The sequence below is a fragment of the Camelus dromedarius genome, chromosome 14 (genome assembly GCF_036321535.1).
Source record: "Camelus dromedarius isolate mCamDro1 chromosome 14, mCamDro1.pat, whole genome shotgun sequence".
NCBI lineage: Eukaryota > Metazoa > Chordata > Mammalia > Artiodactyla > Camelidae > Camelus > Camelus dromedarius.
The window spans coordinates 25,630,304-25,643,767 of NC_087449.1; the positions used below are offsets into that span (position 1 = coordinate 25,630,304).

A 13,464-nucleotide genomic window follows, 5' to 3' on the forward strand; every position below is an offset into this window, starting at 1 on the left:
ACAAAGTTGGAGGCATAACTCTCCCAGACTTCAAACAATACTACAAACAAAGCTACAGTAATCAAAACAGCATGGGACTGGCACAAAAACAGACATATGGATCAATAGAACAGAATGGAGAGCTCAGAAATAAACCCACACACCTATGGACAATTAATTTTAAATAAAGGAGGAAGAATATACAATGGAGATAAGACAGCCACTTCAGCAAATGGTGCTGGGAAAGCTGGACAGCCTTATGTAAACCAATGAAATCAGAACATTCCCTCACTCTATATACAAAAATAAACTCAAAATAGTTTAAAGACCTAAATATAAGATATGATACCATGAAACTCGTAGAAGAGAATATAGGTGGACATCTTGACCTTGGACTTCTAGCCTCCAGGACTGTGAGACAACATAGTTCTGGTGTCTAAGTCATCCCACCTGTGGTACTTTGTCATGGCAACGCTGGAAACTCACACTCGGGGCATGCTACTGCCCGATTCTGTGGACTCCAGAGAGGAAAGAACTGTGTCTCTGAATCTTCTCTGAAGGGTGGAGAAAAGGAAGGGAGGAAAGAAAAGAAGGAGAAAAGGAAGAGGAGATTGGTCCAAATGTGCCCAGATCGACCTTGACTCCAGCTGGAAAATCTGCCTTAGGGGTTATACTTCTGTCTCTAATTCTTTTACAGCCACAACATATATATGTATTACGTCTTTAGTTGAAAAATAAATAAACACAGACATACACACATACCAAAGAAAAATGGAAAAGAAAATGTTCCTCCTCAATTCTTGAAAATCTCCAAATGGAAGAATAACTAATTGGTAATGTTGAGGTGAATAAAGGCTATGAAGTTAATAAAGGATTAATACATTCTATTTTAATGTGTTTGTTCTTTTTCCCTAACAGAGTAAGGCAGCTGCATTGGGGCAGGCTGGGCTCCGCCTCACTTCTCCCTTGGAACTCCCAGAGCCAGGGAGACATGGCCCAGAGCAGTCCTTCCTGGACCTCCTAGGGAACATTTAGAAAACTTTCCAAAAGATTGACCCATGGTGGATGTAGGCAATAAGGTAACAGCTACCACTTCACCCAGTTGTCCAGGCTCCAGTCCACAATATGTAAACCACACATAGCCTCCCTGTGGTTCACAAGGTTAAAAGTTATTAACCAAAATCAATTGAAATAAAGAGTCACATTTGCTATGGTCCACGATTCACTTCTCCAGACGGCTTTTGCCTGCACTACAGGGGACACACACACACACACTCACTCAGTAACCCTGGGGGAGAGCAGAGGCAGCTGCAGAAGCCCAAAACCTCCCCAGTCCTAATTAAACCCTCCAAGTTTCCAGGCAACCCAGCCAAGGAAAAAATCATTTCCAAGCTGAAGACCCCCAGCCCCCACCCCGCACCCCAGCCAAGGAAACGGTCGTTTGGTTTAATCAGCCCACGTGCACATTCTCTCTCCCCAGGTTGCCAAGACGGGGCCTGTACCTAGCAGAGGTATTTGTGTAATCAAAGCTTCTGGAACTTTCCCTGCCAAGGCTACCAATGTGAATAGGCTCCTGAGGTAAAAATGTTCCCCCTGCTGGGGACGGCGCCCTTGAAGTCTACATCAAAATCAAGCCGGGGTCACAGCTGTTGCGGCACCCCACAGCGGAAAACTTGCAAGAAATCCTAGCCTGCACTACTGCTTTGCCTCAGGTTTAGAGGAAACAGGCCCCAGTTGCAAGGGAGGGAGGAAGGGGGGGAGGAGAAAGAGAATATGTTTTCAAAAAGCCAACCCCTCTAACTAGTACTCTGGGCTGGAAAGACAAAGCCGCTCCGGAACTTTGCCCCTTCACCAAGGCAACCCCACCGCATCGCCCTCGCCCGCTCCTCCCCTGCGAGCTGGGGGTCCCGCAGGTTGGCCGAGAGCCACTAGGTGGCAGTAGATTAACTCTTCAGGTGCCAGCGTGGGCTCAGACAAGTCAGGACTGGGGTCTGAAAATTTTGCATCTGCTCCCTTCTCAGAGCAAAAGAAAAACAAATGGCTTTTTCTGTCCTTAAAAATCTTCGGCTCGCACTGTTGAGATTGGAGGAAATTCTATGAGGGGAAGACTGCTTTCCCGGTCACCCATTTACGTGGTGGCTTGAGACGAGATGCAATGGTGTGTGCTCCAGGTTTCCCGAAGACAGTGATGCTTGGTTCACACTTGGTTCAAGGGACTAAAAGATCCTTTGTGAAATTTATGCTCACATTCAATCCACTTCAATAAATACTAACTATAATTAGAAATGAGCACGTTGCATTTTCCATAATGGATGCGGCCCCTGCCCTTGGCGTTTGTGCAGATGACAGGCACTACTTGAAAAATATTCTTTTTTTTTTTTCAAATTGAAGTATATAGTTACTGTACAATATTATATACGTTACAGGTGTACAATATAGTGATTCACAACTTTTAAAGGTTATACTCCATTTATAGTTACAATAAAGTACTGGCTCTATGCCCCATGTTGTATAATATATCCTTGTAGCTTATTTTATACCTAATGGTTTGTACCTCTTACTGCCTCGCTCCCATCTTGCCCCTCCCCGCTTCCTTCTCTCCACTGGTAACCACTAGTTTGTTCTCTATATCTGTGAGTTCTACCTCTTTTTTGTTATATCATGCAGTTAACCACCTTCGAGGAGTAAAGGAAAGGAGACAAATTTGCTATGAAAAAAAAGGGAAAGACTTAAATAAGTTAGGGAAAACAGGCTCATGAAGGCCATTTTCCATCAAGCGTCTTTGATATGGAAAGCCTCAAGTTTTTAGGGTGAGCAAGGCCTGAAATAGGGGAGCCACCAGACAGAAACTTTGCCTGCAGAGGCTACAAAGGCTTGCTGTTCAGATGACAAGGAAAACAAATCATTCTCTTGGGCATTCTAGCCTCTGCAAAGCATCCCCCCATTCTGCCTATTAAACTTCTGCCACAGATATAAAAATACTGTGGTGTTGATTGGAGTAGTGCGCTGGAAAGGTGAAACTGATTTACTTTAGAAAAGGGAGAGCGAGCTACCAGCCTCAGGAGGAATAAAATTCAGAAAGGGGGACGGGAGCTGGGGGTGCTCCTGTCATTGGGTTTAAGACAGTTTGGATGAAAACCCAGAGAAGGAGGAAAGAGTTAGGAGGAGGGAGCCACAACTGTGTGGCACATACGACCAAAGAGAGATAGGAAAGGCAATTTTGAGATGTTTTGCTGTGCATTGGGGATTCTCTTTGATATGTTTCAACAGAGCTCAGTAAAGATTAAAATTGTCTTGAAATTATTTTTATTTCTTGGACTGGAAGTCCACCGTGGACACAATAAGCAGTGACTTTGGTGGCCACGCTCCCTTCCCTTCCTGCCTGTCTAGGCAGTAGGACGGTGTCCAGATTGTAAATCCTTTCAGGAAAAGCCATCCCGGGACCTCTGGTAGGTTACACCAAACGTAAGTATTTATTATGCTAATCCTAATGCACAACGTTTTATTTTCGAACGGGCAGCCTCAGAGCTTACATTTTACTCTACAGTTTCACCAAAAGGACAGGAAGCATCACAGTCAGACAACTGGTCATCAGGAGATTTTGGATGGTGACATCATGTTTTCTTGAATCACCACCAAACTCATGCTGGGTACATGGCAAGGCTAATAGGCGTTGGATGGAATTGGCGCTCAGAGTCACCCACTAGCCTTGATTCTTATTTGGAAGAAGAACTCTTATGTCTTTGAGAACTTTAAATGAGTTAGTCCTGGGGTCTTGATCAGACATTTTTTCCCCCTCCACCAGGATCCGGGTATCTCTACCTACTCCTTTACCACCTAACCATGTCTGGTCTGCTTAGCATGTTCCCACTCTAAAGTGAAGGACTTTGAAATGTCCCGGGTTCCGTGAAACCTGCCCTGACCACTCACCACACCCTGCGGACATAAGTCAGCCCCTGGTACTACCATGTTGCTTTCTTATCTACCTTCTTAGCTAGAGTGAGGACGCGAATGATCTCTTTATCTTCAGTGCCCAGAACAGTGCCTGGCACACAGCTGGTGCTCAATAAGCCCTTGGACCGAGACCTGTCTCATGTCCTGTCATTCCATGCTGACAAAGCCCAGCTTCTGAAAAGCCATCATTTTCCCAGCACTTAACCCAGAACTCAAATGCAGGAGGTGCTAGGGAATTCGACGAATTGCCTCTAATTATAATGCGTATTTCTTAATCTTCAGTTGGCAGTCTCAGAACGAAGCTTACTCAGATTCACAGAATGTGGAGTAAAACACCCCAATAAGACAACATTCTCATCATCAAAGCTGCAGGAATATGGTTCTTGAAGTCTTTAGGAATAAAAGTTTCTGTGCCTATACTTCTGCGGCTGACACGAGACTCTCTTTTTTTTTTTAATGTTTATTTTTTAAAATATAAAAGTACTCCATGCTCATTAAAGAAAATTTACAAAGTAGAGAAAAACAGAAAACAAAACAGTTTTCCATCAGTCTCCCTATGTAAATAGTAAGTGTGTAACATTTTGGAGTATGAAATACTCTCTGACTTATGGATGTTAATAAAAACCAGACAACATCTCATGCTGTCTGCTAAAGTCAGAGCCAGATTCCACAGAAGATACATGTGTGGATTTCATAGCTGGTTCCCACCGCACACGTGCGGGAAGCATCTGCCTATAGGCACTCCCTGGGAAGCAGCTCTGGGTCGGGCAGATGAGTTAATGGAAAGGGTGAATTATCACATCTGGGTACCTTTTCTTGATCTTACGGAGCTTTGTCTGTTGCCAATCACTTTTCCCTTCTCTTCAAATCCCTTGGAGACATGACAAGCCTCAGGCTTCCAGCTCCTATTTGTGCAATTCCTGGTCAGTCCTCTCTGGCTGCAGTGACGGACATGAGGTCCTTCATGAAAATCCGAGCATCCCCATGACCTTCACTTGTTTCCTTGCCTGAACTTGCCTTGAGCTGTCACAACTGAACTCCAACTTCTAGCATGACAGTCTTCCTGGGAACTTTGGTGGCAACCCCAGCACCATCCCTTGTTAGGGTATTGGGACAACCAACTCCCCAGACCTGAAAGAGCACGGCAGAAAGACGACACCCTGTTGAAGCAGATAAACAGACAGAGGCAGCTTTCAGGCCGAGCAGAGAGGCCCATCAGGATGTCCTCATCTACGTGGGGTGACCAGCACTGAGAAAAGCGGACACTGACTTCTCAACGCTGGACTGGATCTTTGTGTGTGTGTGTGTGTGTGTGTGTGTTTTATTTAATGTAAAAAGTATTTCTGGGCCCATGTGAGATTTTCAGGAAATTTGTGAGCCACTTGTTAAACTGTGGGTAGCTTAAATTTTGCTATGGTAGGAGTATTTACACCACAGAAATCAGCCAACACCACAGATCAGGGCTTGACTTTGTCCCCACCCCCAAACATGCATGGAGAGCCAGCACGTACGAGGTTTTCTGATAGTTCGATTTCTGGTGCCTCGTTTTCAAGAAACTTCCAGCTGATATTTAGCTTGATTTCACCAAAGCAGAAAACTGTAAAAGGATTTTGAGACTCCCTATACTGGTAACAGGATTTCCAGTTTTAGAATTGGAAGTCGAAAAGTCTCACTTCACCTTCCCTCCAGGGTAGATGTTATCTTTAGCGTTCCTGACGAATGCCGCCTTCTTTGTGACGGTCTGTCCCTACCCGGAAGTAACTTCCCCTAATCGTTCTTGGATCTGCCCGTATTTTGTAGCAAAGCAGAATGTCCACACTCTCCAAGTGACGGCACTGAGCACGGCTGTCATGACTCCTCTTTGTCAGCCTGTGTGGCCCTCATTTTCTAGCCGTGAAGACCCCCTTCTCCGTTGTAGTTATCCAAGAACTGAACAAAATATTCTGGACTTGGCCAGTTAAGTAAATAAAGGGAGACTACTACTTCCTACGATATTTGTCCACAAGCATATTTCACATTTAGTTTGTGTTGTACTTTAAGAAAAATGAATTCTTTTCATGGGCATTATTTTCTTGTCAGGCCACCTTAGCGCTATACCTGCACGATTTATTTTATGAACTAAGCACTTTACCTTGATGGTGGTCATACGTCATAGTCTCATGACTGATGCCTTGTTTTTTGAGTACTGATTTTAGTATCCATCGTATTAATTAATTTTTAAGTTTGAGACCTCTCCTAAATACATTTTCAAGACTGAATCCAAATATTCAACCAGTTGTGGTTTTATCCAATTACTATTATTCAATACAACTTTCTGAAATGTGTCTGCAAGGATGTCATGAGAACTATTTTGTCCAATAGTTTGCTGAAATCAGGCATGTTTGTATAACTCCCTAGATTTGTCGGCCCAATCTCTTCATCAGAAATGGTAGCGAATTTAAGGTGGTATGCCTTGCTTTTAGTGATCTCAGCCGGTTCCTTGTACTCATCTACCTGTTTTCTAACTTGTTTATAAAAGGTATGTTTAATAATTGATTCTAAAATGTTATACTGAGGAAAAGCTTACCACTCAGTAGTTTCTGATAGCCACCTTTTCCTGTTTGCTGAGATTCAGCAGGACATTTTCTTAATACTTCTTCTGACACCTCTCCTGTTCCCTTTGATGTCACATGGATTCCCAGTCATGGGGAACTCTTGCAAGTCTGAGTCAGATCCTGTTAAATAATTTGTCTGGTCCTTTAGTACGCTGCTGTCCAGTGGAAACACCATCAAACCACAAAGATGAGCCATTCACATAATTAAAAAATTTCTAATAGCCACATTAAATAACTAAAAAAGAAATAGGTAAAATTAATCTTAACCTTCTATCTCCAAATTATTATCATTTCAACATATGAGCTATATAAAAATTGTTGAGATAGCTTACATTTTTTATTCTAAGTCTTCCAAATCCAGAGTGTGCTTTATCCTCACAGTAAACTTTAATACATATAGACCAGCCACATTTGTAGTGCTCAGCAGGCACACAGAGCTAGCAGTTACCATATTGAATCGTGCGGGGATAGACTTACACTCATTCCAAGTGCCTGGACATTATTGTTGTTATTATTGTTCTGATGATGTGTTCTTTTATCTTGTATTTCATTCCCATTTTCATGATGTTTATTCTTTCTTTTTCAGCATGAAGGTCTCCCTCACAGCGGAGAAGGCAAGGGCTAAATAGAAGGGGAACAGCCTCACTTTCTCTTTGTCTATTAATATTAACGAGGGTACCTTTTGCAGTTAAACACCATAAAGAAAGCTCGTTAAGAGCAACAGCATCCCCCAGCACACAACTCTCCCTAGAACCACAAAATGGGTACGTTACAGAGGCCTGGGAGCTAATTCTCTCCAGATGTTCGCAAAGCAAGCAAGACCAAAAGGTGGAAACTGAAATGACTCAACACTTAATAAGGAGCTGATGGAACCAAGGCCCCAGGGTTGGCTGAGCAATAAGTGAAACACAGAGACCCTGTTTGTTCAGAGGAACTTCAAAGCCCCCTATAAACTCCCAGGCAAGGTGAGAGGCAAAAACCCTGCAGAGGATTCTGCAGCATTCCTGCAAAGCCAAACTGGAGACTAACTTGAGATGCTTCCCCTGGTGCTTAAGAAGAAGACTTAGGTGCAGGTCTGGTGAGCAGATGTTTGACTTTTGTTGCTGCCCATTCTTCTATACAGTATGTGCGTGTAGGAGACCGGGCTTTCTCTAGCAAGACCAAAGGGGACAAAACAATTAAACATTCAGTTAAAAAAAAGAAAAAAACAGAAAAAGAAAACACCTTTTCTATATTAAGTATTATTCCATACCCAAACCATAAAATTGCTGATGAGACAGAGCAGATCCAAATAAAGTTGGTTATATTAATGTTTGTGTTTTCTTCCTTCCCTGCCTTAATAGTGGGACAAACAGCATGGTGTTTTGGCTAAGATCATCATTAAAGTGGAGTTAAAAAGATCAAACCATCAAAGGCAACATCAGTTGAAAGTCTGGTAAGTTATCTCTTTGGTTACAAGATACCTGGCAGGAGAAGGGTTTCTAGAATCCAGTCCTGTACCTGTTTTGCTTTGTTCTGTTTGCTTGTTTTTTCCATCGCTAGTCACTGCGACCTGCCAGGTACGTGCTGTTTGCCTTTCACATCTTTCTCTGGGATTTAAAGAAAGAATGAAACAATGGTCACTGAAAAGTAAGACAAGAAACCTGATCAAAAGTGACCCCATCGCTTAAGCCAAGTTGCTGCATTGAGGAGGGAAGAGAAATACCCTCATTAAATCGTTGCTGAAAGAAAGAAAAGCAGATAGCTCTGGTAGTGTTAGAAACTGAGGCAAAATCCTTGCAGAATGAGAACAAAATGGGTCCCCCCCCCCCTTTTTTTAAAACAGTAGAATTACGTCTGTTGTACTCAGAATATAACGGTGAGTTAAATGCATAGTCTCTTTGGACCTGAGACCCAGGTTGGATTCCCAGCTCAGCAACTTACTGGATGTGAAACATTTTAGGTTCTTAACCTCTCGGGTTTCAGTTTCCTCATCTATAAACAGGGCAGGAGATGGTACTTCCTTCCTAGGATTGTTTTGAAGATTAGTGGAGGCAATGTTTGCAGAACACTCACCTTGTCTAGCCCAGTGTCTGGCACAAAGTAAGAGACATGCAGTGATACCCACGGTGATGGCCCGTTGATCACTCACCATCCCAGGCTTCCTTCTGTTCAGCTCTCTTCCTGCAGGGCGATGTCCTTCGGGTACACATGGTAGATTGTGTGATTCTCAGGCAGGTCCTTTTCCTTCTTAATCCCCAAAGGGTGGTTCATCAAGATTGTTCTTTATGCTAATTCTTTGCATAAAGAAAAGAAACGCAATCTCAACTGAGTCACATACTTGATGAATTTCTTAACTCTGAGCTTTTGCTGGAAGTGTGGCTTTCAGCAATGGCTTTCTGAGATGGGTCAGTGGCTAAGGAGCTACGTGTCACCCTGTACCCATGCTTCCCTCAGTTCCCCTTCCTAGGACTTTTGTGCTTTTGACCGATCACCATAATAAAGCATTTCAGAAAGTCATGATTTGACAAGAGAAAGATAAATGTAAACACGACACAGACAAACACTGTGAGGAGAAACATCTGGATGTCCACTGCTTGTTTCCTGTTGAGAGAGTTTGGGAACTTGGGGATTTTAACAGTTGGTCAGGGCTAATTTTGGAAATGACTTCACATGTGTACCAGAAAGAAAACACACATTTATTACACTTCACTCATCCGATGAGGGTAGTTGGTGGTTGGCTTCCCAGGCCTCTCTGAGAACAAAAGGGATCGAATTGGAAACAGGAGAGAGTTTTTCTCTCCTTTCCCCCCCCTCACTTAGTCTAGGGCACCTCTTCTCCTTGTCATGTCTTTAGGTTCCTTGATTTCTTCCTCTTCTTCTTACATTCAGTTTCCTTTTAGGTTCCAGAAGTCTTAACTTTGAATTCCAGCTTTACCACTGACAGAGCTTTTACTCTGTCTAAGCCTCGGTCTCCTCTTTTGAAAATAAAATTAACCGCAATAGCAATGGTAATAATAACAGTAATAAGTACTTACCCTTGAATTTCACAGGGCTGTGTAGATCAAGTCCCCCCCCACCCCGCCCCAGTTCCCAGAATATCTGATGATCTTTCTTGCTTCCATACCTTTTAATATGAGGTTTCCCTTTTTCTCTCCCTAGAAAACTATGACTCAGCCTTTGGGCCCAGCCCAAATGTTACTGACGCTGGGAGAGATTCTTTGTCTCTCTCTCACAGGTATTAAAAATAACATTTCAAAGCACATTTAGTAGCATGGGGAATTTTGTAATACACCTTTAAGTAAGAAAAAGCAAGTTATAAAATATGTGATCTAAATTTGATAAAACAGTCCACTATATTTATTTAGATTGATTTAATAGGATGATAAATGGTGCTCTTCTTATCTTGGACTCTGGGCTACAGCTGCCAACTTGAAAGAACCCTCACATTCTAAAGAGGAGATGCTAGGTACCTCCTAGACCAGATAGTCTTGCAACACCCCACCATGCCAATCAACCCACATAAGAGAAGATAAGAAACTCAAACTCATCTTGCTTAAGTAGGAACTTCTTGCTAATGGATTGTTGGTTGAATAGGGATTGTTGTGTCGTTGTTTCTCCGGTCCCCATGACTCAGTCACTTCTTAGGCCAAATGAAAGTAGCTCTAAGAGGACCACTCCAAGAAATCAGGGCTGCCTGCAAGAAGGGGAGCCTGGCTTCTCACTCCCGTCTGGATGCTGGCTGAGTCACAGACATTCCCAGACTCATGCGCGTGCTGCCTCCCAGGCAGAGTGGAGTGAGAAAGTTCGGAGCCCAGTCTGAGCACCCTGAAGGTAGGAGCCAGAGGGGCAGGAGGGTGCCGAGAAAAGGCAGCGGCGGAGCAGCGAGGCCACTAACCATCAGGGAAGGGATGCCTGAGTCTTCTGCTGGCCAAGAGGCTATTTGGAATGTAACTGAATTTACAGCTCCTTGAACATCAACCCAGCAGAAAATGGTGGTAGAGTAATTGCAAAAACTGGGAGTTAAGGCTCAACACATGCAACTGGCCGAAGGCCAGGGTGTGAAAGTCTCTGGGGACGGGCAGGATTAGCGGAGGGGGAGACCTGAAAGAGCAGCCGCAGCTCTCCCTTCGTCTTCTCTGCCATCTCACCCCAAGCCCAGAGATCCAGACACGCGCATTTCACTCAACACTAAAGGTTTCAGCCCATGGCTCAGGCCTACACTGAGGGCTGTAAATTGGGGGATCTTGGGACGAGCAGAAGCTTTAAATTGGGAGTGAGATCGAAACTTTGGTTTAGACTCAGTGGAACTTGTTATAACTGAAGGTGACATTTTCCTTGTGGGTCCATTTTGCTCCTAAGATCCTCTTCCTGAGGACGGGTGGAGAAAACTTCACACTCGCCAATGAAAGGTAGTGCAGCCTTCCCTCACTCAGCCACAGAGGGGCCCCTACCGCATTGTCCTGGGTTCTCGTCCTGACTGAGAGGGAGATGTTTACAACACCTGGAGCCCATAATGTCCTGCACGTGAGGGAGAAGAATGTCCTCAAATTTCTCGCAGCAGGAACCCACTCAGGTGGCACCAACCTTGACTTCCCAGTGGAACAGTACATCTACAAAAGGAAAAGTGATGGCCTCTACATTATAGATCTGAAGGGGACGCAGGAGAAGCTTCTGCTGATGGCTTCTGCCATTGTTACCATTTAAAACTGGCCGATCAGTGTCATATCCTCTAGAAACACTGGCCGGAGGGCTGAGCTGAAGTCTGCTGCTGCCACTGGAGCCACTCCTTTTGCTGGCTGCTTCTCTCCCAGAGCCTTCCCAAACCAGATCCAGGCAGCCTTCCAGGAGCCGTGTCTTCTGATGGGTATTGATCCCAGGGCTGACTACCAGCCTCTCCCAGAGGTGCTGGATGTTAACCCACCTACCACTGCTCCCCGTAAAACACACTCTATGCCCTGTGGACAGTGTCACCCTTAAAACAACAAGGGAGCTCCCTCAGTGGGTCTGATGTGCTGGATGCTGGCCCAGAAAGTTCTGCACATGTACCATCCCTCGTCAACATCCATAGGAGGTCACACCTGATCTCTGCTTCTACAGAGGTCGTGAAGGGACTGAAAAGGAAGAGCAGACCACTGCCGAGAAGGCCATGACCAAGGAGGAACGTCAGGGTGAGGGAGTCCCTCCAGCTCCCGAGTTCACTGCTACTCCTCCCAAGGTCACAGATGGGTCTGAAGGCGCAGGTGCCTCTGTGCCCGCCCAGCAGTTCCCTGCAGAAGACGGGCGCCCTCGACCTTCACTGAGGGCTGGTCTGCAGCTCGCACCACTCAGGCCACTGAATGGGGAGGAACAACCACTGAGCGGTCTTAAGCTGTTCTTCCAAAGCCAGGCTCTTAAACAGAAAATGGAAATAAGATCGGCAGAAAATAGTTTCTTTAAAAAAAAAAAAAAGAAAGAAAGAAAAGATAAGAAAAAAAAAGAAAGGTAATGGAGTCTCTAGGTTTAAAACTTCCCCAGCTAAATACTCTGGATTCTGCTAGTAGGACTATGGGGACCATATCTTCCTTCTCAAGGTGTTTTTTCCCCTTCCCTCCTTACTTCTGTGATGGTGTCTGCGTTTAGGCTGAATTTTACATGCCCTCTTCACAATGGGAGAAGTCTCTAATCTATACTGTGTCCTCATTTTACAGATAAGAAAATGAAAATTAAGTAGCCTGTTAACGGCACACAGCTAGTGAGGGGCACAGCTACCACATGGGCGGGCAGAGGCCGACATACACAAATGCGAGAGCATGCAGTGGACAGATTAGACACCCGACAAGTCACAGGAGGAACATGAGGAGCTGCTGGCTGGGGTGGGGGCCGTGCTGCCAGATCTTGGCCCACTTACCAGGATAGTCTCAGACTCACAGAAAACCCACCAGCCTAACACACTGGAATCGTTTCTATATTTCTGAAAGATGGACATCGTCCAGTAAAGGACACAGGACTTCACATGGTTGCAAGTACTATTGGTGCTGTTTGTTCCATTCACTTCTTCCTCCTTCATTTGTTAACATTTATTTTGTGTATTTTACACACAAGGTAATGTTCTAGGCACTAGGGATAAAGAAAAACTATGGAGTGTTTATTCTAAGAAAGGAAGGGTGAGAATAAAAACTCATTGCACAACTTATGCCTTATTACAGTTTTTGATAAGTGCTATGACAGAGAAATTTAGCAGCCCATACTAAATTTATGAGACCATAAAATAAGGACATGACCTATTTGGTGGGTCAGAGAATCTTTTCTTGAGGGAATGGCCTTTGAGCTAAGCTAGAAGAGATAAATAGAAGCTAGCCAAGGGGAAGGGAACCATTATAAGAATGTTCCAGACTACATGTGCGCTGTTCCTCTTGAGACAGAGTATGGCTCAGTCACTGACTTGGAAAAGAGCTGGGGTGCCGGGATGGTGGTAAAGTCAGTTGTACAAGATTATAGATTGAGTGGGTACTGGATTCAGCCCATGGCCCACCAGGCTGTGTATGCAGAAATGCCCTTAATCTTACTGGGTGTTTAGTAGGTGGGCCCAGGAACTGGAATAAGTAGCCAAAATACGGTTAGCCTAGCATTTTGCCATGCTGTCAATAGGATGTGACAGAAAATCCAACGAACAGTACTTAAAACGGAGGTTAGCAAACGTTTTCTGTAAAGGGCCAGCTAGTAGATAGTTTAGTTTTTGCAGATCGTGATGTCTCTGATGCAAACACTCAGCTCTGCAGGTACAGCCCACGGGAGCCGAAGATAATACATGAACACGTGAGTGCAGCTGTGCTCCAGTAAAGCTTTATTTCTTAGCCCACGGGCTGTATAGTTTGTCCATCTCTGGTATAAAACAGAAGGACGTTGAAGGTTCACTGAGCAAGAGATCTAGTAGTGGCCGGTGGTTCCGGGGTCAGTTGGAGCAAACTGGAGAATC

The 13,464-nt window shown here is 44.4% G+C and overlaps 1 pseudogene; it reads left to right on the top strand.

Moving 5' to 3' along the window:
• Nucleotides 1-10,997: 10,997 nt before the first annotated feature.
• Nucleotides 10,998-11,876, top strand: LOC105096293 (small ribosomal subunit protein uS2-like; annotated as a pseudogene).
• The last annotated feature ends 1,588 nt before the right edge of the window (nt 11,877-13,464 follow it).